The following is a 19,673-nucleotide window of genomic DNA, read 5'->3' on the forward strand; positions in this document are numbered from 1 at the left end:
TTCGTGAGAAAATATCGTTTGGGGCGTAAGCCCGAAAATGGTCTTTCCGTTTTCTTTTTCAATTTCATTTCAGTTCTATCTTCTCTTTAACAAGGAACATACATGGGCTTAAGCGTCAGCTTCCGTGGCATCCTATAAGTGTCACCTTGAACGTCGTCAATCATGGCATCCGCGAGTATCACCTCGTGGTGCACATGAGAGCGTCGGTTCGTAGGATTCACAAAAGCATCTGCTTTCATGCCTTTCATGCATCTTCATCAGTTTATGGGTTTTTCTTAGAAAATACATACAATACATACAGCGTATAATCATCCATTCACATGCGTACAATTAATACTTTGGGGTGCGTAAAAAGGGGCTACCAATGAGGGGCCGTACATACTTATGCTTTTGAACATTTAGCATTTTCTTTCTTAAAACGTTTTTAGTTTTTTCGTGAGCATTTCAAAGGAAAAGCGTTTCTTGTATCTTTGATAACTCTAGAAGAGTATGAACGTAACACTTACCTGGACTCCATGCTACTTGCATGTCATTCAGTCCATTCACGTGCTTGTCAGATGGCAACCTACATGCATACACATAACCTTAGCATCATTCTCTATCTAATGCATAAGTAACTTAAACTATAAATAGAACTACGCTATACTTAGAACACTCTCCTTCTATCCCATGCACTTACGTGCCCTTCACTATGTTAGACCCTTCGGGGACCACTTATGGTCACCACAACTTCCAACTCAAAGTCTTGTCTCGAGTGCTCATCCACTAAAGTGAACCCCTTATTCACCTTAGGATTAAGACACTAGGACATTCGTCTTACTCTTCTTACAACCACATTCGACGCATGATTCCGACCGATAGAATCACACATCTCAATCCTAACGATGCATCCGTCACTATCTTCATGCATCTTGGCCCACACTAAATCCTCATTCCCATCCAGCAAGACACATGGCTCTAAGCCAACTCTGAGGCTTAGTACCGTGCAACTATGCTCATGACAGATTACCCATTACATATGGTGAATCCGTCCGGCACGTGTCTCTCACCATGTTACACAGGTACCTTACCCCTTTATCACCTAAGATCAACGTATATAATACGTTGATCACCTGTTCGTAGGGACAAGGGCCATATTCCGATACCAATCTTCTCTTGACCCGGCTAGCATGACACTTCACGCTACCCGTCCCTTTTGACAGTTCATCCCAACACTTAACACGACAAGACTCCATTCATAACTACGTTTCATGTCACGTTATATAGCCCGAGATTGCTCCAGTGCTACACTGTGACCTTGTCGTGTTACCTACATTCTACTACATCACTCCTGACTCATCACGAGTACGGTTCCTCACGTACTCCCATCACATCGTGACATCTCGTCACGTTCCCATTACGCCATTTCTACACTTTAACACTTCACCCATCATAAGTATGACTTCCAATAACCACGTCACTTCGTGACGTTGCCCAGTCATGCTTCCGCTGCGTACTCTTACACTTATTCCACTACTTCACCCATCACAAGCACGACTGTCAATAGTCATGTCACTTCGTGACATTTCCCAGTCATGCTTCCGCTGCGCACTCTTATACTTGTTCTACTACTTTGCGCATACGCCTGGCCATAAGTCCATCACAGTGACACTTGTCACCTCAGACTACAGGCTACGCCATAACTACTTCGGGACACTGTTCCACAGTTCCCGACACTATCCATCACGTTCCACGCCCATCAATCACATAACCATCCTTATTTCTACGACACGCCACACGGAGTGTCGCTGCCACGTGGAGTACACTCCACGTATACTCCTTTCATACACAACACATCACCATTATGGCATACCTACCATATGGTACATCACTCCATCACAGGGAATACGTTCCACTCGTACTCCCTTTACATAAGCTCCATCACCACTATGGCCTACACGCCATATGGTGCATCCCCAATCATATGGAGTACATTCCACATGCACTCCATCCATACTCACCATATCACCACTATGGCATACCCGCCATATGGTACATTATTACATCACATGGAGTACACTTCTCGTATACTCCTTTCATACACTACGACACATCACCATTATAGCATCCTTGCCATATGGTGTATCTCACCATCTCATGGAGTACATCCCATTTGTACTCCCCACATATACAACACGCCACATCACCACTATGGCATACACGCCATATGGTGCATCGTACCATCTCATGGAGTACATTCCACATGTACTCTCCACATACATACCACATCACCAATATGGCATACACGCCATATAGTTTAAGTTACTTATGCATTAGATAGAGAATGATGCTAAGGTTATGTGTATGCATGTAGGTTGCCGTCTGACAAGCACGTGAATGGACTGAATGACATGCAAGTAGCATGGAGTCCAGGTAAGTGTTACGTTCATACCCTTCTAGAGTTATCAAAGATACAAGAAACGATTTTCCTTTTAAAATGCTCACGAAAAGACTAAAGACGTTTTAAGAAAGAAAATGCTAAATGTTCAAAAGTATAAGTATGTACGGCCCCTCATTGGCAGCCCCTTTTTACGCACCCTCATGTATTAATTGTACGCATGTGAATGGATGACTATACGCTGTATGTATTGTATGTATTTTCTAAGAAAAACCCATAAACTGATGAAGATGCATGAAAGGCATGAAAGCAGATGCTTTTGTGAATCCTACGAACCGACGCTCTCATGTGCACCACGAGGTGATACTCGCGGATGCCATGATTGACGACGTTCAAGGTGACACTTATAGGATGCCACGGAAGCTGACGCTTAAGCCCATGTATGTTCTTTGTAAAGAGAAGATAGAACTGAAATGAAATTGAAAAAGAAAACGGAAAGACCATTTTCGGGCTTATGCCCCAAACGATATTTTCTCACGAAAAGAAATGTTTTCTCATGAAAAGAAATGACTGTTAAATGAAAGAACGAACCGAATGAAAGCTTCAGCTCCTTCGAGCTGACATGAACGAACGAATGAAAAGAAAGAAAGAAAGAAATGAAAGCATGAATGCATGAAGACACGTAACGGCCACATGACACGAATGAAAGGGTACCGATGAATGGGCAGATTGCAATGCCGGGTAAGTAGCGCTGGAAGTGCACCCAGTGCTGCCCCCTATGAAAAGGGGTTCCCAACCCGTGGCCACGGGCGGAATCCGGGTCCAAAGGAAGACCGCTAACCCCAAACACGGGGCGTAATTGTGTGTACTGGCCTATGAAAGTGATAAGAAAGAATGGATGTACGCACGAACGCACGAACGCACAAACGCACATGTATGCACAAGAGCACAAGAGCACGGGCTCTTTAAGAAATGAAGGCACTGACGGGAAAACGTTTTACGGCGAGAAAACCCTTTTTAAAGTAAAACCCCGTACACCGACTCTTGAAGAAATGAAGGCAGTGACGGGGGACACGTTTTAAATAGAGGAAAGCCTTTTAAAAGAAAAGCCCCGTCCAGTGACGTTTTCAAACGAACGCACACAAGACACGTAGGCACGCACGTAATAGTATGTACGATTGATGAATGCATGAATGAAAACCTATGTTGTTATATTTTAACAGTATGAATTAATGCTTACGAGTTTTCGACTCATTTTAGTTTTTATGCATGTCCCTCCCCCTCACAGGAATTGCACGATTAGGACGGACACTGCCCATGGGGAAGAGCACGGAAGTCTAGGCACGAGTTTTAAACGTACGAGGCCTTTTTATTATGATATTTATGTTTTCCGCTGTAACCCTCTTTTATGATCAAAGCACATTTTATTTATAAACGTAGAGTCTCGCACCCTAGGGATGCAAGTGAAAAAGTTTTAAATAGGACGGTAATTCCCGTCGTCCCTTTTATAAAAATATTTTAAAAGAAAAAGCACGGGCGTGACTTTTTTAAATTATAAAATAATAATAATAATTATGTTTTATTCAATTTTTATCTAAATTCATCTCATCTCAATATCCAAAACCTCTTAAATGTATTATCTTTTTTTAAATACTGATAAACCTATGAAAAAGAGTGGTACTAGAAGTCTAGACCACCGAAATTCTACATTTTTTTTTCTCCTGAAAAGTGTAAATATTTTTTTTTTTAATTTTTGTTTCTATTTTTTAAAACATTTTTTAAACCCATTTAAATATTTTTAAAAGTAAAATTATAAAATCATTAAAGATATCTTACTTAATCTAAAAAACAAATAAAATAAATAAACAATAGGTGACTTTATCTTTTCTTAAATCTTATGAAAAAGAGTTAATCATTCAAACGTAAAAAGATAAAACGTCACAAATTTATTTCAATATCTCACAAAAAATAAGTTTAATGTTTTATAATAAAAACAACGTTAGAATCACAGCCAAAGATTTCTAGAAAGAGACCCACCCCTCTGGCTAAAAGATTTCCAGAAGTAGTAGAAATAAATTATATGAATTTAGTTCCCCGACGTCCTAATGCAACATGAAGGAAGCACTGGATAGCGAGGAGAACGACTATCTGGGCTTCATTCAAGTATAGCCAAACACAAATTAAAGCTTTAGTGTAAGCCGAATCATGAAGATCACAAATAATGAAGCCCATAAGCTATTTACAAAATAATTAATAAAATAAAAAAGTCAAGACGGAATTCCTTAGATGAATCCGGAACGAAACTCAGTCCCTTAGATGTTCTAAAGACTTGCGATCATCACCGCAACTCATTACAGGTCTGTAGGCTCATCACCGTTATACATACCGGATTCCAAGGAATCAAAATACATAATAAGATTCGATACTTCTTTTTTGAAAAAGTGAGAGAAGTATAGTTGCTCATGCGTTCTCCCAAAGAAACAAGAGGAAAAGACTGAGGGAGAGATTCTGAAAAGAAGCAACACACTCAATATTGCTTCAAGGGAACGAGTCATATGGGAACTGGATCGAATCCACACTGACCAGATGATGAAGCCTTTCGATTGAAAAAGTAGAGAAGATAAGACGAAGCAAGATTTGTGTTTTTGAAAACATCTTTCGCTATCTTCAGCGACGCAGAAACATTGAGAAGAGATCTGAGGGAAGGCGATGTATATAAAGTTATAAACCCTAATTGCTAAGAAGCCAGATAAAGGGGCGAACTGATGAGATGCCTCATATACGGCGCTAGGGCGATTGATTGGGGTTTTATAGAGGCAGGGGATGAGAGATCGGACGGTTTATATTTGTGCTGTTTGGATTTGCGGCTGATATTCCATGCTCTCTTTGGATTTCGCATTGGCATTAGTTTTCTATATGTAAGAGCACTCTCATTGAAATAGTTAAATTAAAGTATATTTTTTATAAATGTAAGATGAATTTAACTTTTAGCTATTCTATTTATATAAATCTCCACATTGAAATAACCATTTTTTCATTATATGACAATAAAATAATATAAGATGAATTTAATTTTGACTATTCACATCAAATCTCCAAATTGAATTATCCATTTATTCATTATATAGTAATGAATAATTAATAATTTTGAAAATTTTTTAATTTTTTTAATTATGAATTTATTTTATTTTATCATATTTTACTATTTATAATATTATATATTAATTTGTAATTGTATTCTAATTATATTTTTTCAATTGTCATTTAAAATGGAGAGAAAAATAATTAATATTAAAAAGAGAGAGAAATAAATAATATAAAAAAGATTTGATGAATGAATAGTGTGTTCCAAATTTGGAAATTAGTTTAGATATTACTGTAGCTATATTCCAAATATTTAGAATATAGCTAATTCAATGTGAGCAATTTATTGACCTAATAGCTAAATTCTCATTAGATTTAACTTTTAGCTAATCCAATAAGAATGCTCTAAATACAAGTACATTTTAACAGATTATTACATTGGCTATATTAAATTATGCATATAGAAATATTATCATAATTATAAACAGTGTCAATAATTCTTTAAAGATAAATTATTTACTCTTCAAATACTATTTTATTATTATTTTTTTCTCTCTCAATCCTTTCCTCTTCTTCCTCTCTCAACAACACAAAATCTTCACCATCACCTTCATTTTATTATTATAATATATATATATTTTATCATTTTTCTTTATATTTTTAATATAATGTATAAAAAAATTGTATTTTTTATTATTAGATTTGTATTATTAAATATTAATGCCAAATGTATGTAATGGGTGCTAATTGCAAAATATATATATAAAAAAAAATTAGGAAAAAAAATTATTAATAATAAAAAATTATTTTTTTATTATTATATTGACTCAAAGATAATTTTTCTTGAATAACAAAGACAATCTCCAAAATATGTGATTTTATATTTACATATAGAGAAACCAATGTTATGCTCTAGGGATGGTTATATACGAATTGCTTGACAATCCACTTAGGGTCAAGTGAACAATACATGAATAAAAAAAAAAAAAAAAAAACCTTTAAACAAGAAAACAGAATGCAGAAAACTTAAAAATAAAAATATTAAATATTAAAAAAATGATCAAAATAGAAGGGAAAAAAAAAAAGTTCCTTATGAGAGGCACCCATGGGTTGAGCGCAATAGGCCAGCACGGAGCTGTTCGTGTGACCCACTTTGTGTGGGTGAGGAGACTCTCACCCATTGGGTGGTTTGCAATCGACCAACATCTTGGGCCATCCGGTTTTCATAATAGGAGTCACCGGCTTCACCTATATACTGGGCCTATCCTTGTACCGAAAGCTCTTTCTCTTTACAAGATGGTGAGCTTTACTTAATAATTCTGCTGAAAAACAATGAGGTACAGGGTTTTTCCATAGAAACATTTTGATAAAGAGAAATTATACTTACAGTCGTGAGTGTACAAACGCTGTGCAGTCATTTTGAAAAAAGTGAATAAATATAAAACTCACATAAAAAGAAATTAATTTTTTAATAGTAGACCCCACTATTTTTCAAAACGATTGCATAGCTTTTGCGCATTCCACGACTACATGTAGCATTGCTCTTTTATAAAACGGTGAGCTTTACATGGACACAGAATAAAGGAAGAGAAATACAGAAACAATACTACTAAAAATTAAAGAAATAAAATGATAACTGATTCTGAAAGCCTATTAAGTTACTAACTGTGATGGCATTTTCAGCTACTTTTACAACAAGTCTAAACAACTTTTTAAATCCTGATCAGAATAAAATTGCTAAAACAACAGAAAATGCTCTGGAAAATCATTGTAGAAGGGTGTAAAAACACACGCAGAACATGCATACTTCTCTGTTCACAGCGAAGTTGCTGGATAGAAAATGGTCAGAAAGCTCTCATGTAAAGCGTGTAGAATGCAAGCAGGAAATGCATCTCTATCTGTACAAACTTAAGGTACTCCCCAAGTCCCCATACAATCAGAGTGAAATTAAGATATACAGCAGTTGTTATGCCATATAAGAGCGAAATTAAGACTGAAATTAAGATATATGCATCTCTATTAAGTTATATCTGCTGCCACTCATCTGCATTTGTCATCCTTCCAGTTGATGACTTGGTTCCGGTTCAGTTCCTCACAATAAATGCCTGACATAAGATAAAAATTAGAAGCCAAATTAAGAAAATGAAATTATTTTTACATTTTTTGAAGTAAAGCTTAAACTACATGTAGGGTCACCGAGAGATTTACAAGATTACAATTTTGAGGGTCAAAAACAGACACTCAACATAAAAGTCAGACAATAAGAAATAATGCAGCTTACCATTTATGTAGGTTTGGATAGTGAGATGAGAAATTTTGGTTTTAGATGAAAGTTTAAAATATTATTGTTTAATATTATTATTGTTTTGGGATTTGAAAAAGTTGAATTGTTTATTATATTTTGTGTGAGAATCTAAAAAAATTGTAATGATAAGATGAGATGAGATGAGAAATCTTGGTCTTGTCTTTGCCCCCAAACCTGTGGGAATTTACTAATAACAAGACATACTGCATTTGTTCAGGGAGAAAAGAAAAAGTCAAAAACTCAGTTTTAGCACTAGAGCAGTCAAGCATGGTTGCCACAACCTGCAAGTCCCTTTTTAATTTCATAGGCAGCTCTTTCGATCATGTTTGAAATATTTGGTACCCCTACTAATCAAAAGTGTCACAAACTCCATAAGAAAAGCCTCATGCCACAATGATAAAGTACAAAGCTACCACTTCATGAGGAAAAGTGAAAACCACAAGAAAAAAGGTTCTTGATTTACCTCTTGCATAACTCGGTTACATATCGCGATCCATTGTAAAGAACGAACCACATCAACACAAGCACCAGAGCATCTGGAAAATGTTAGGAACCCAAGAATGCAATATCACACTGACAGACGGAAAGGGGTTAAAATTGATGGAATGGTAGCATATGAAAGCAAAAAAGTACCTGTTAACTCTTTTGTAAATCAACCTTTAAAAAAGTTCTATTTTTCTTTTTTGTAAATTCATACTACTAATTGTTCAGGTTATGGTTGTCTTCACAGATATCATAATGGTACGTAACCCAAGTAAGTCTTGGTTGAATTGTTGCATAAAGTAAAAAACAAGCATACATCAAGCAACTCAGATCATTGAAGATCAGGAGGGGTGCAATGGAGGATACTGAAAAGATAACGCTCCCACCAATCCAACATGTATAGCCCAAAAGTGACATTGTAAAGATAGATCTTGCGCTGAATCCAGTTCATAGCTCTGACATCTAGGAACAATGAGCATATTGCTACGATCAAGCTCAGATCTTGTTAAAAAAATCGAGAACTCAAACTCAGAGAAATTAATAATAAAATTACACACCACCGCATAATCAGGGTTAAAACTCAAATAAAATGATAATTAAATCTGATCGAAATGGGGTTTATTAAGCTTATAGAACAATTTCTCTTGGTGAAAGAGTAGCTGTCTGTCTCCGTTTCCAACGCTATTGTAAATTTGATCAGCAAACAAACAAACACGAACCAATCCATGATAAATCCATAATTGAATCTGTGCACGCTGTAAATGAGAAGCTAGGGTTCGTACCTGGCATGACCTCCTTCCTCCTCTTCGAAGCAGCAATCTACTGACAATGTTCCTTACTACGACCTGAGTAATTGGTGGCGTTGGATAGAGCGAGAACGTCGTCGTTTTCCTTAAGAAGAATTATTCTGGCGGCGTTGTTAAGTCGAGAAAAGACGACCTAACTATATCTATTAGAAACGCCCCCACAGTAGGGGTGGGGCGGGGGTGGGGAATTGTTTCCCATATCCCGTCCACTTATTGAGATGCCGGGGTGGACCTTCATCCGTCCACCCTTCCTTCTACTAGGCCTTTGGCTTAATTTAATTTTCTGGATTCTAAATGGTCTAAAATTTATTTTTTGGTAATTTTGAGTCCAGAATCTATTTTTCGACATAATTTAATTAAAATAAATAAATATATTTAAAAATTATATATATAACGATTAACTATGTACTACATTTTAACTTTTAATTAATTAAGTAATAATCACCACTAAAAAAACTAACAAACTATTACAGTATTACAAACTCCTCTAAAAATTTTAAATAGTACAAATTGTACTATTAACTATTGTAGCAACATTACACTTAATTGTAAATTAACAATTATAATTCATAACTTTTCAATTTGATCAATTTGGGGTGGCGTTGTGGCGATGAGTTCACTGAGGGGTGAATTGTGTCGACTGCTGTGAGACTGAAAATCAAGATTATAAAAATTAATAAGTTATAAAACCTGAAATATTAATAATTTATATAATGAAACAAAAATTAAAATACAAAATATTAAAAATACTAATCAAGATGAGATTGAGATTAGGCAATTGGAATTTGAGATGAAGATGAGCCAGATGAGGATAGATCGGTCATTAGGATTTGGCATATGTATATTGAGAATATAAAAGCTAAAAAACATACAAGCAAAATAATTAGATACAAAAATATGATATAAAATTATAAATGTAAAAAACAAATAAGGGACAAAATGTGCAAACCATGGCAATGGTGGGTCTAATACAAAGTCATACTGCATGGAAATTGAAGTCCAATTTCTAGCCTAGATTGGCTCTTTTCTTGTAATGATCTTAATATTAGACTTATTTTACATTGCTCTTCTAAGTGCACTTTTAATTGTGAGGTGTCATGTTTCCTATAGTAGTATCTATAAATTTTTTCACAATAGTTACACTTGGCTTGGAGGGTTATTGAGGTCATCACCCTCTAGTTTGGTGAAATAAGCTCAAACTATGGTAGCATGTTTTTTGTTAGGTTTGGGGGCGGGGCAATGTGCCGTAAGGGTAGATGTTGGGTCAGGGGTAGGGGTAGGAGTAGTAGTAGGAGTAGGAGTAGGAGTAGGAGTAGGGGTAGGTGTAGGGCTAGGGGTAGGGGTACCTTGGGCATGGAAATGAGAGTTCGGACTAAAATCTGCTGGCATATCCATGAAAACAAACAAGAAATCTGAAATTATGGCAAACATAGCAACATGTCAAATAATTAACATCCACTCATTAACATATATATTGTAAGTTGGAAGATCAAACATCAAACATAAAAAAATGAAATACTCAAATTAAAAACATCAAACATAAAAAAAATGAAATACCCAAATTAAAAACATAAAAAAATTAAATACCTAAATTAAAAATATCAAACATAAAAAAATTAAATACCCAAATTAAAAATATCAATTTTGCATAAGATTCTGTAAGATTTGCAAACTTTAAAACAATTTTCACTATGATCAATTTAGAGATAAGAGTTTTGGTGCTTTTTCGGGGCTTTAGGGGGAGTTCATTATGTTGCTTGTAGTGTTGCATAATCTCTTTTGGGGTAGTTGGTATATGTGGGATAGGACCTGGTGGTTTTAGGGCTTAGTTTGGTGGTTTTTTTTACCTCTTTGATTCAATGGTTTTCTTGTATACTTGTGTTCTTGGGTAGATTTCATCCTTTCAGTAAAGTTTTGCATGACTATATGCCCATGATCACATAATGAAAAGATAGCCATTAGCATGATTTTCCAATCATGGACTATTATCTACATTGTACATTACAACTACAGTTCAAGAAACTATACTATTGGATTCTTAATTCAAGAAACTATCAATGGTTTAAAACAATTTCCCCACATGCATAGGAACTGGATCTGATGCTTAGCATGTTTTCAGGATACATTAAAATTAAGACACACACACACACACACACACACGTAATTAGAAGACATTTCATATAATTAATTAATTAATTAATTAAATACCTAAATTATTTCGAAATACCCTAAAATAATTTAGGGTTTTGGATTGGAACTCTAAATCTGAAACCCTAAATTATTTTAGGGTATTTCGAAAAAGATAAACCACGGATAGATTCACACACGACTACACAGTACACATCGTTCATCAATCATCAATCATCAATCATTCAAACTACATGCACAATCAAGTCTTCACAGCACACAATTCACAAGATCACATCCTTCATCTCCGAGTAAACCTCATCCTTCCTTCAATCTTCATTCCATAAAATATAAATCACAAAAAATTAAAGTAGATTTAGGATTTCTTACCTTAGGCGACGGAGATTAAGACGGAATCACGGAAGGCTACGGTGACGGTGACGGAGATGTAGATTGCAAAACGTAAGAGAGAGAGAGAGAGAGAGAGAGAGAGAGAGAGAGAGAGAGAGAGAGAGAGAGATTCTGGGTAGGTTAAGCTCGCCCCCCGGGGGGGGTTGGTGGATCTAAACAAATAATAAAACAACGACGTTTTTCCATTTACGAAACGCCGTCGTTTCGTTATTTGTAAATAAAAAAATCCATGCATGAAACGATGTCGTTTCATGCCCTTTTTTTTGTTATTATATATATAATTATATATAAACAGGATGGGGCGGGGGTTGCCCCTATCCTGCCCCTGCCTTGAGGGTCAGATGTGGGCGGGGCCACCTGCCCCCCGCATCTGACGGACGGGGGACTCCGCCCCATTAAACGGCGGCGCTGCCCACTCCTACCCCAAAGGTGTTCCTGAAAGCCGAAATGTTTTCGATTTTCTAGTTTCTTTCTAGGCATGTAATATTATCGTTCATTCAAAAAGCAATCCATTGCAAAGGCGTTATTGTTTCCAAAAATAAAAAATAAAAAAGACCATCAAGATTAATAGATTAGATTAGAAAAATAATATTTGCAAGTGTAGAGTGCGCAAACGCCGTGCAATTTTTTTTGAAAAAAGTAAATAAATATGAGACTGACGTGAAAAAAATTAATTATTTAATAGTGAACCTCACTTTTTTTCAAAACGATTACGTGGTACTTGCGCATTACACGACTGTATGAAACATTACTCATCAAATTAAAGTGTGGTTTGGATAGTGAGTTGATATGAAATGAGTTGATATGAAAGTTGAATAAAATATTATTAGAATATTATTTGTTAATATTATTATTTTTTTTATATTTGAAAAAGTTGAATTGTTTATTATATTTTGTCTGAGAATTTGATAAAGTTGTAATAATGATGAGATGAAACGCTTCTTGTATCCAAATAGAGCATAAATGTGTTATTATTTATTTATTTCTAAGTGATAAATAAACTCACAAAAAAAAAATTATAAAGATATTAGGGAGGACTACCAAACTGACTAGTTGGGTTAGTGGCTTTTAATTGGAATACAATTGCTATTGAGTCTTGAAGACAAACATGCAATGTAAAAATAATAATAATTTAAGATGAAAAATAATTTATTTTGGTACAAATGTTGTTGGTATGAGAAATAATTCCCAACTTATGGTTTAAAATGATCTTCTAATGTTCTTGAGAATTTGTGGTGGGCTGCTGGCCTAGATCAGCGAGTTGGATTTCATTCAGTACTTGTTTCCTCTATAGGGAATAGATGTCTCCTACTTAGATAAGCTTAATGGGCTTTAAATCCAGTAAGAGAAGAAAGTAATGGGCTACATCTGTCGCTTCATTGGGCTGAAGGTTCATTTTCCAGCCTATTGACACTGCAATCCAAACCGGGCCAACATCAGGCATACCCACCATTAAAAAAACCGCTTCAAAGAGTATTTTTAACAAAATATCTGTTTGCAAGTTTGTTTTTCGACTCATTCAATGAAGTGAATCTCACAATGATGAAAAATTTTATCGTTTTAATTTTGTTAACAAATATCAGATCGCATAACAAGTGATATAGTGATACACCATGCATGTATATAGTAAAAGAGAAATGATATTTACAGTCTTAGTATATAAGCCCTATGCACTACCTTTAAAAAAATGGATAAATTTGAGACCTATATGAAAAAATCATATTTTTAATGGTAGGTCCCTTTTTTTTTGCAAAGGAAGTGCGCAATAGGGTTTGCACACCCTAGGATTGTATCTAGCATTACTCATATTAAATATTATGAAATCAAAATTATCTTTTTAGTAGGGGTGACAATTCGTGTTTGCGGGTTATGTTCATATCGTGTCAAATTATAAACATTTGACTATATGAGTCAACTCAAACCCGATTCGTTAAGCTAAATGTGTTAAACTTTCAACTAATCCAACTTATTTAAATAACGAGACGTGTCTTGTCACCTGTTTTGACCTGTTTAATAATTAATTAGAGATATGTTAACATAACACGGCTCATTTAAATCCATTTCAGGTAAATAAGTTGAATTAACACGCATAATCCATTTGACATAATTTCATGTAAAAGTTAAGATCGAAATTCATTAGTAGCCAAATTATCTAAAAATAATAATAAGACTACCTACTACCAAAAAATATCAATAATTTTCAAACTTTAACTTATAATAAAACTAATATTGCAAACTCTACAATAACAAATATGAGGATAGGTCCAAAATTACAATCCTAATAAAAAAAATTTAGGTATATTGAAAAATACCGATATTACAACTCAATAATAATAAAATTATAAGTTTGAAATAAAATTTAAATGGGTTATTATGGGTTGATTTCGGGTTAAGCAAGTTGACTCATTATTGATCCGTTTATTAATCGTATTTTAATTGGTCAACTCGTTTTGATCCAAATCCATTTATATCAAATCCAAATTCATTAATTCCGTGACGTGTTCGTGTTAAGTTTACGAATTATGTCATATATTGACACTCATACTTTTTAATATTCAATTAATTAAGATGACAGGGCATGAATGATCAAACATCAAAGAAACTTTCTTTGCATTGGTGATAAATTATCAATATAATAAATGTTAGTTTGACTGACATTTTAAATTTTGATTGGTGATATATAGTTTGTAAAATAGATGTAGTAGAATTTGTAGTACAAGTAATGGAGAGGGTAAAAAGGTCCAGCTCAAGAGTCCAAAGCTGCATGGGCCAAAAGAGGCCCATCGGTCTAGTTAAGCGAAGATAACACAGTCTTTGATGGGCTCTTCCAACAAATAAGAGGTCCGTTTGGCCCGGGCCAAGGGTGATGTGTGCTGACCTAATAGCCGCCTTGTATCATCACTAGCATGTGGCTACTAGGAAGCGTGTAGAAGAGGTAACATGACTCATACGTTGGGGAAAGAAAGGTGAGTGCTGCTGTAGCAGCTGAGAAGCCATTGAAATGATGGTCATGAAGCAGCAGTTGTGGGGATGTGTGCCGAAAGAGCAATTATGACTCTCTCCGCAAAAAGAAAGATGAGACTTGGCAGCCTTAATTAAGAGAGTGTCGACATGTAAGTCATAGCCCAACGTCGCAATAATCATTTCCTTCAAAGCAACTAATTCACACATGCTTGAAGCATGAAGCACGATGGAACAACTCAAGAGAATGGAACCAACAACATGTCAAACCTAATATAAAAGCCCACTCAAGTTATGTTCAAACTCATAGAATTTGAGGAAAAAGCAAACACTTTTTAAGAAGGAAACTAACTTAAGCATAAGATGGTCACCTGACCACCCCCAAGCTCTCTTCTATATATGTATGTTGATTCATCCCAGCTGTCCAAGAAGACTTCTTAGTACGAGTAAAACACGTCCAAAACAATTATTATGACTGATCTTAAAAGGAATAATTTTGAATGAGCTAGCTATTTAAAAAAAAAAAAAAAAAACTATTTCTATTTAAACGTGGCGATTATATCCTTTTAATGAGACCATTTTATTTAATGACACTCGGGCCAAAAAAACTGAAAGAAAAAGACCCCGAAAATGATGCTCAATTATGAATTAAAAATCTAAGAAAGACAGCTAGCCGGCCATAGCATCCAAATTGCAGTGAGATAAGAAGTACGGAAAATATGCTAGTTTGACCAGGCCAAATTAGCATCACAACCACGCGTTTTTTAGCACAGATAAATAAATAACTCAATGTCTCTTTCAGAAAGATGAGAAAATAGATGCACGAGGCCGACCGAGTATACGCGGTGGTCGGCACAATATTACGTACGTTCCATTGTCAATGACCGGTTGCTGCACACGCAACTGCATCGTGTAGCCGCACACCATGTCACCGTACATAGCAAGAAAATGGCAATATTATATATATAAAATAATTTGTATAAATTTTAAATGAATAAATCTCGTATAAGTTTTTATAAAAAATATATTTTATTTTAAAAAATTTAAAACAATTATTTTTTATTAATAAGACTTACCTTTTTACAAAAAATTTATATAAAATTTATCTATTTATAAGTTATATCTAACACTTGTCATTTACATTACACTCCCTTTCTATTGGACCTTATTCTCCACCTATCTATATATCTAAATTATTGATCTTCTAAAGTCACACTCGATTATAAAGCCAGACAGACTTGGCCTCATCATCCTTATCAGGAAAAAAATGGATTTCAGACCCAACATGAGCGCATTCTACACGCCAGTACCCTATCTTATTTTGTGAGAATTAACCAAAAGTCAATAAATTACAATTTTCTACAAACTTAACTCTTCTTAAAGTCTTTTCCCACAATACCTGCTTATAGAAATTGTTAGTTTTCCCACAAAGTTTTACAATCAAGTTTTATTAATATCACTGTATTGAAGGTACAAAATACCAACTGACCATCAGAAGAATATTAGATATACGAAAATGCTCAACTAAACAACAAAATCTTATTCACTTAATTAAACCAACACCTGAAGAACTTTAACAAAAAAAAATCAGAAATGTAAATTATATATATTAGAACAATTTTACACATCTTTCCACTAGCCAATCAATCAAGGCATGCTGCTTTACTGCAATGTTTGTAAATAGGGGAATATAGGAGGGAAGCCAACATGGTCAACAATGTTCATAACAAAATTCTTGTACCTAACTACATGTATACATATTTCCGGTTCTAAACACATTACTTAAAACACAAATTATTGCTGCTTTTGTGTGCTCCAATTCATATAGTGATCCATGAATTGGTTGCTGATAATCTTCATTCATACATGGTTGCAAAGCCTCTTAGTCTAGAAATATTAGGGGCACATGATTACCTGAAAAAACCACGTAGTGATCTGTATTAGTCATTTTTGTGTCACATTTCTTATAGGACAGTAGGGACATATGCAAAGCAATTAGTAAGGAAAGATGATACAAATGAGACATATGGGAAAAAACAATTACCTAGCTACCAGAACATATTTGCTTAGCAAGTCAGTAGGGAAAGATGATACAAACATATGTCCATTCCACAAAAAAGCAATTCAAGGAACCAAAAGATGTATTGAAGTGATTCCCAAATAAAATTGGAAGGGGTCAAACTATTCCTAAAATCCATTCCACAAAATAAGATAAGTAGTTATCAAGGGACAATAATGGGGTGGAAAAACTCAAGCCATTGAGTTAGATCCAATCACATGATGAGCCATGTATATCTTTAAACATCAAGGTGCATGACAACTAATAATGTCTACTTCGCACTTTTTCCATTACATCTTCAACTGTTATTTTATTTAATCTCATTTTAGTGAGGGCAGCTCTTAGGTTCTCTTCACTTCTCACTCGACCTTGACCAATAGTAATACTTATATAAATTGAACACTAATTTTCAATACTAATTTTCAAAACACTAACATGTACTAGGACATAATCATTTCAAGCAAACCAGATTTCAAAGTAGCATATAAAGTGATAAAACTCATTACCTAGCAAATTAACAAAACTCAAAATCATTCAAGTAAAGTCTAGCATCACCATAGTATGCACAAGATCAACAAAATGGTAAAAGAGCTTTTTAATGCCATTCTTCCAGAGCTAAAAAATTCAACCAATAACATAATTTGTATACATTTGTTACAAAATTTCGAATCTAAATAAGTTACAAGCCATAACATCACAAAGAAGCCATTAACACAGCAAGGTATCCATTTGAATCTATTAATAGAACAAGGAGCTAGTAGAACGTTTTTTTGTAAGTGATCTTTAAATAAATAGTAATACTAATAATAGTAGTAGTATTTAAATAGCAAGATTATTTTCCATTAGAGTGACGAGAACACAAGGAGCTAAGCATGACAGCTACTTCAAGTAATAAACCAGTACAAAGAATCAAACAATGAAATATCCACAAGAGGCATATAAGGAATATTGGCTATTAAGCCGATATATATATCTATAGATGTATACATATATTACAAGAGGCAACGAGTCTTTAGATCTATCGTACATTTCCATCTGGAGGACCTTGAACTTGGGGGGAAGAGGCACTTCCATGACTCCCGCGCTGTATGGGAGGTCAGTACTGACGAGCAGCTGGTCAACAGTGGATGGTGTGTCTATCTTCTTAGCCATTTCTGTGCATTTGTCCCCAAACTCTCGGATTTGGACATACATCTTGCGTCTCTCCTCCTCCGCCGCGGTGTACGTAGGGACCCGCTACGAATCCTCATGTTCGTTGCTGCTCAGTTCCCCCCTACTAGCTCTTCGTTGGTATGCCTGAGGGCCACATTCTCTTGGCGTAACATCCCAGCTTCTTTCGTCAGTTTCCTTATTGTCTCCTCCATGCTCGCGAGTTTTGCTTCCATCATTCCCTCTTTGTTTCCTCCCCTTCGTGTAGTTTGGGACCGCGTCGTTGTCAGCATGCGAAATATACGCTTTTATAGAAAAACAAATCCTACAGACGATGCCATTGTTGATGTCGTGTTTCGCAGCCCGAGCACTTCCGCGATAACCACGCTCACGCCACCTGTAACTAAAAGAAAGAAAGGGCTCTAGTGACGTACGCGGTCACTCAGATGCCAAAGTCAGTAAACAATCCTCTAGTGATAAGAATAACTCAGAAGATTTGAAAGAATAGTAAAAAGATTCAAGAGAGACCTCCCGTAGAAGGGATGTCTGCTATTTATACTTGATCCGGGCTCCATTATCGAGGGAGATCGTGGCATGTCAGGTCTTGCTAGGTCAAGCCTGCTGCCACCTTTCTGCTAGAGTTGGGTGTCAGGTCGTGGCCGAGCCATCCTATGTACTCTGGGGGCATGTCGTTGCATGTTGGGCCTTCTGACACATGTATTGAATGCGACATGCCTTGAGTCTGACGAGACCATGATTGGGCACCTCCAACTTTCCGCGTACAGTGGAGCGTTTTGCTTGGTGCCTTACGGTAGGGCTCGGTAGGTAGCCAAGTCCCGAGATGCTCTCATTGGCATATTCAAGCTTGGTCCCGAAAGACCTTCCCAGGTTGGTTTACGGTCACGGGCTCGACACGTGATCCTCTGGCCTAGGCTCTTAACCCACGGCAGGGTTTCGTCTTTGGGCTTGGAGTTCTGTATCTTGACCTCCTCGAGCCTGGACCCTTTTGAGATGGACCCCTCCCTCACACATACCATATATAAATCCCATCCATCATCCATATAACTCACATACCATGCACCGGACTAATCACATAGCTTCTCAAGTCCCTACAAATGCAATACCCATGCTCATTCACAACTCTCCACTTAAGAAACTCCAACACTTCACCAACTACAAACACGTACTCAAAACAAGGTCCAACACTTCACAAAGCAAATAACCAACACCTTTAACACGACCAAACACTTGCTCCCAACACTTCGCACTTCACAACCTAACTACAATATCACAACCACATGCATTTCTCCTATGTTTTCCATAATAACACAATTAAAATAGTAAATATACATATATACAAATCTTTCTAAGCACTCAACACCAAACCATACACGTCTATATACACTAAAATAACGCACTTGAGATACAGAGGTAGGATTTTTACTGTGTTTAAGGGCTAGACAGCAAATGAGGCGTGTAGGAGGTACTGTTGCTTCCATGGATTGCTCATGGTGGTGTTGCGTCGTGGCTGGAGGCAGGGATGGTAGCTCACGGTGGTGGGGAAGGCCATTGTAATGAGAAAACTATGGGGGGGAAAGAGGTGGGGCTTGGATCTGAGAGAGGAGAGGGGGTTGAGAGTGGTGGCCAAGATGGTTCTTGATGGCAGGCTCGTTGACATGCTCATGGGTGCTCACGGTGGCAGCGACATGGCAGATGGGCGGTGTGCGATGGAGACTCGCGAGAGAGAGCGTGTGAGGGAGAGAGATGCGGGAGCTGGGGTGGAGCAATAGTTGGTGACTAGCGAAGCCGTAGGCTGCCGTGGGTGGCAATGACTATGGCTGGATACGGCGGAGGTGCACAAATATGTTGGGATGAGAGAGAGAGAGAGAGAGAGAGAGTCAGCGAGAGGGT

General features: G+C 36.2%; 2 non-coding genes across 2 annotated transcripts; both read right to left on the bottom strand.

Moving 5' to 3' along the window:
• Positions 1-4,459: 4,459 nt before the first annotated feature.
• LOC118344600 lies at positions 4,460-4,608 on the bottom strand. Its single transcript, XR_004798380.1, has one exon. It is a non-coding gene; the product is annotated as a small nucleolar RNA snoR136 (small nucleolar RNA).
• Positions 4,609-4,675: 67 nt separating this feature from the next.
• Positions 4,676-4,758, bottom strand: LOC118344604. The gene has a single exon (XR_004798384.1). It is a non-coding gene; the product is annotated as a small nucleolar RNA SNORD25 (small nucleolar RNA).
• Positions 4,759-19,673: the final 14,915 nt, after the last annotated feature.

Source organism: Juglans regia, chromosome 14 (assembly GCF_001411555.2).
Source record: "Juglans regia cultivar Chandler chromosome 14, Walnut 2.0, whole genome shotgun sequence".
NCBI lineage: Eukaryota > Viridiplantae > Streptophyta > Magnoliopsida > Fagales > Juglandaceae > Juglans > Juglans regia.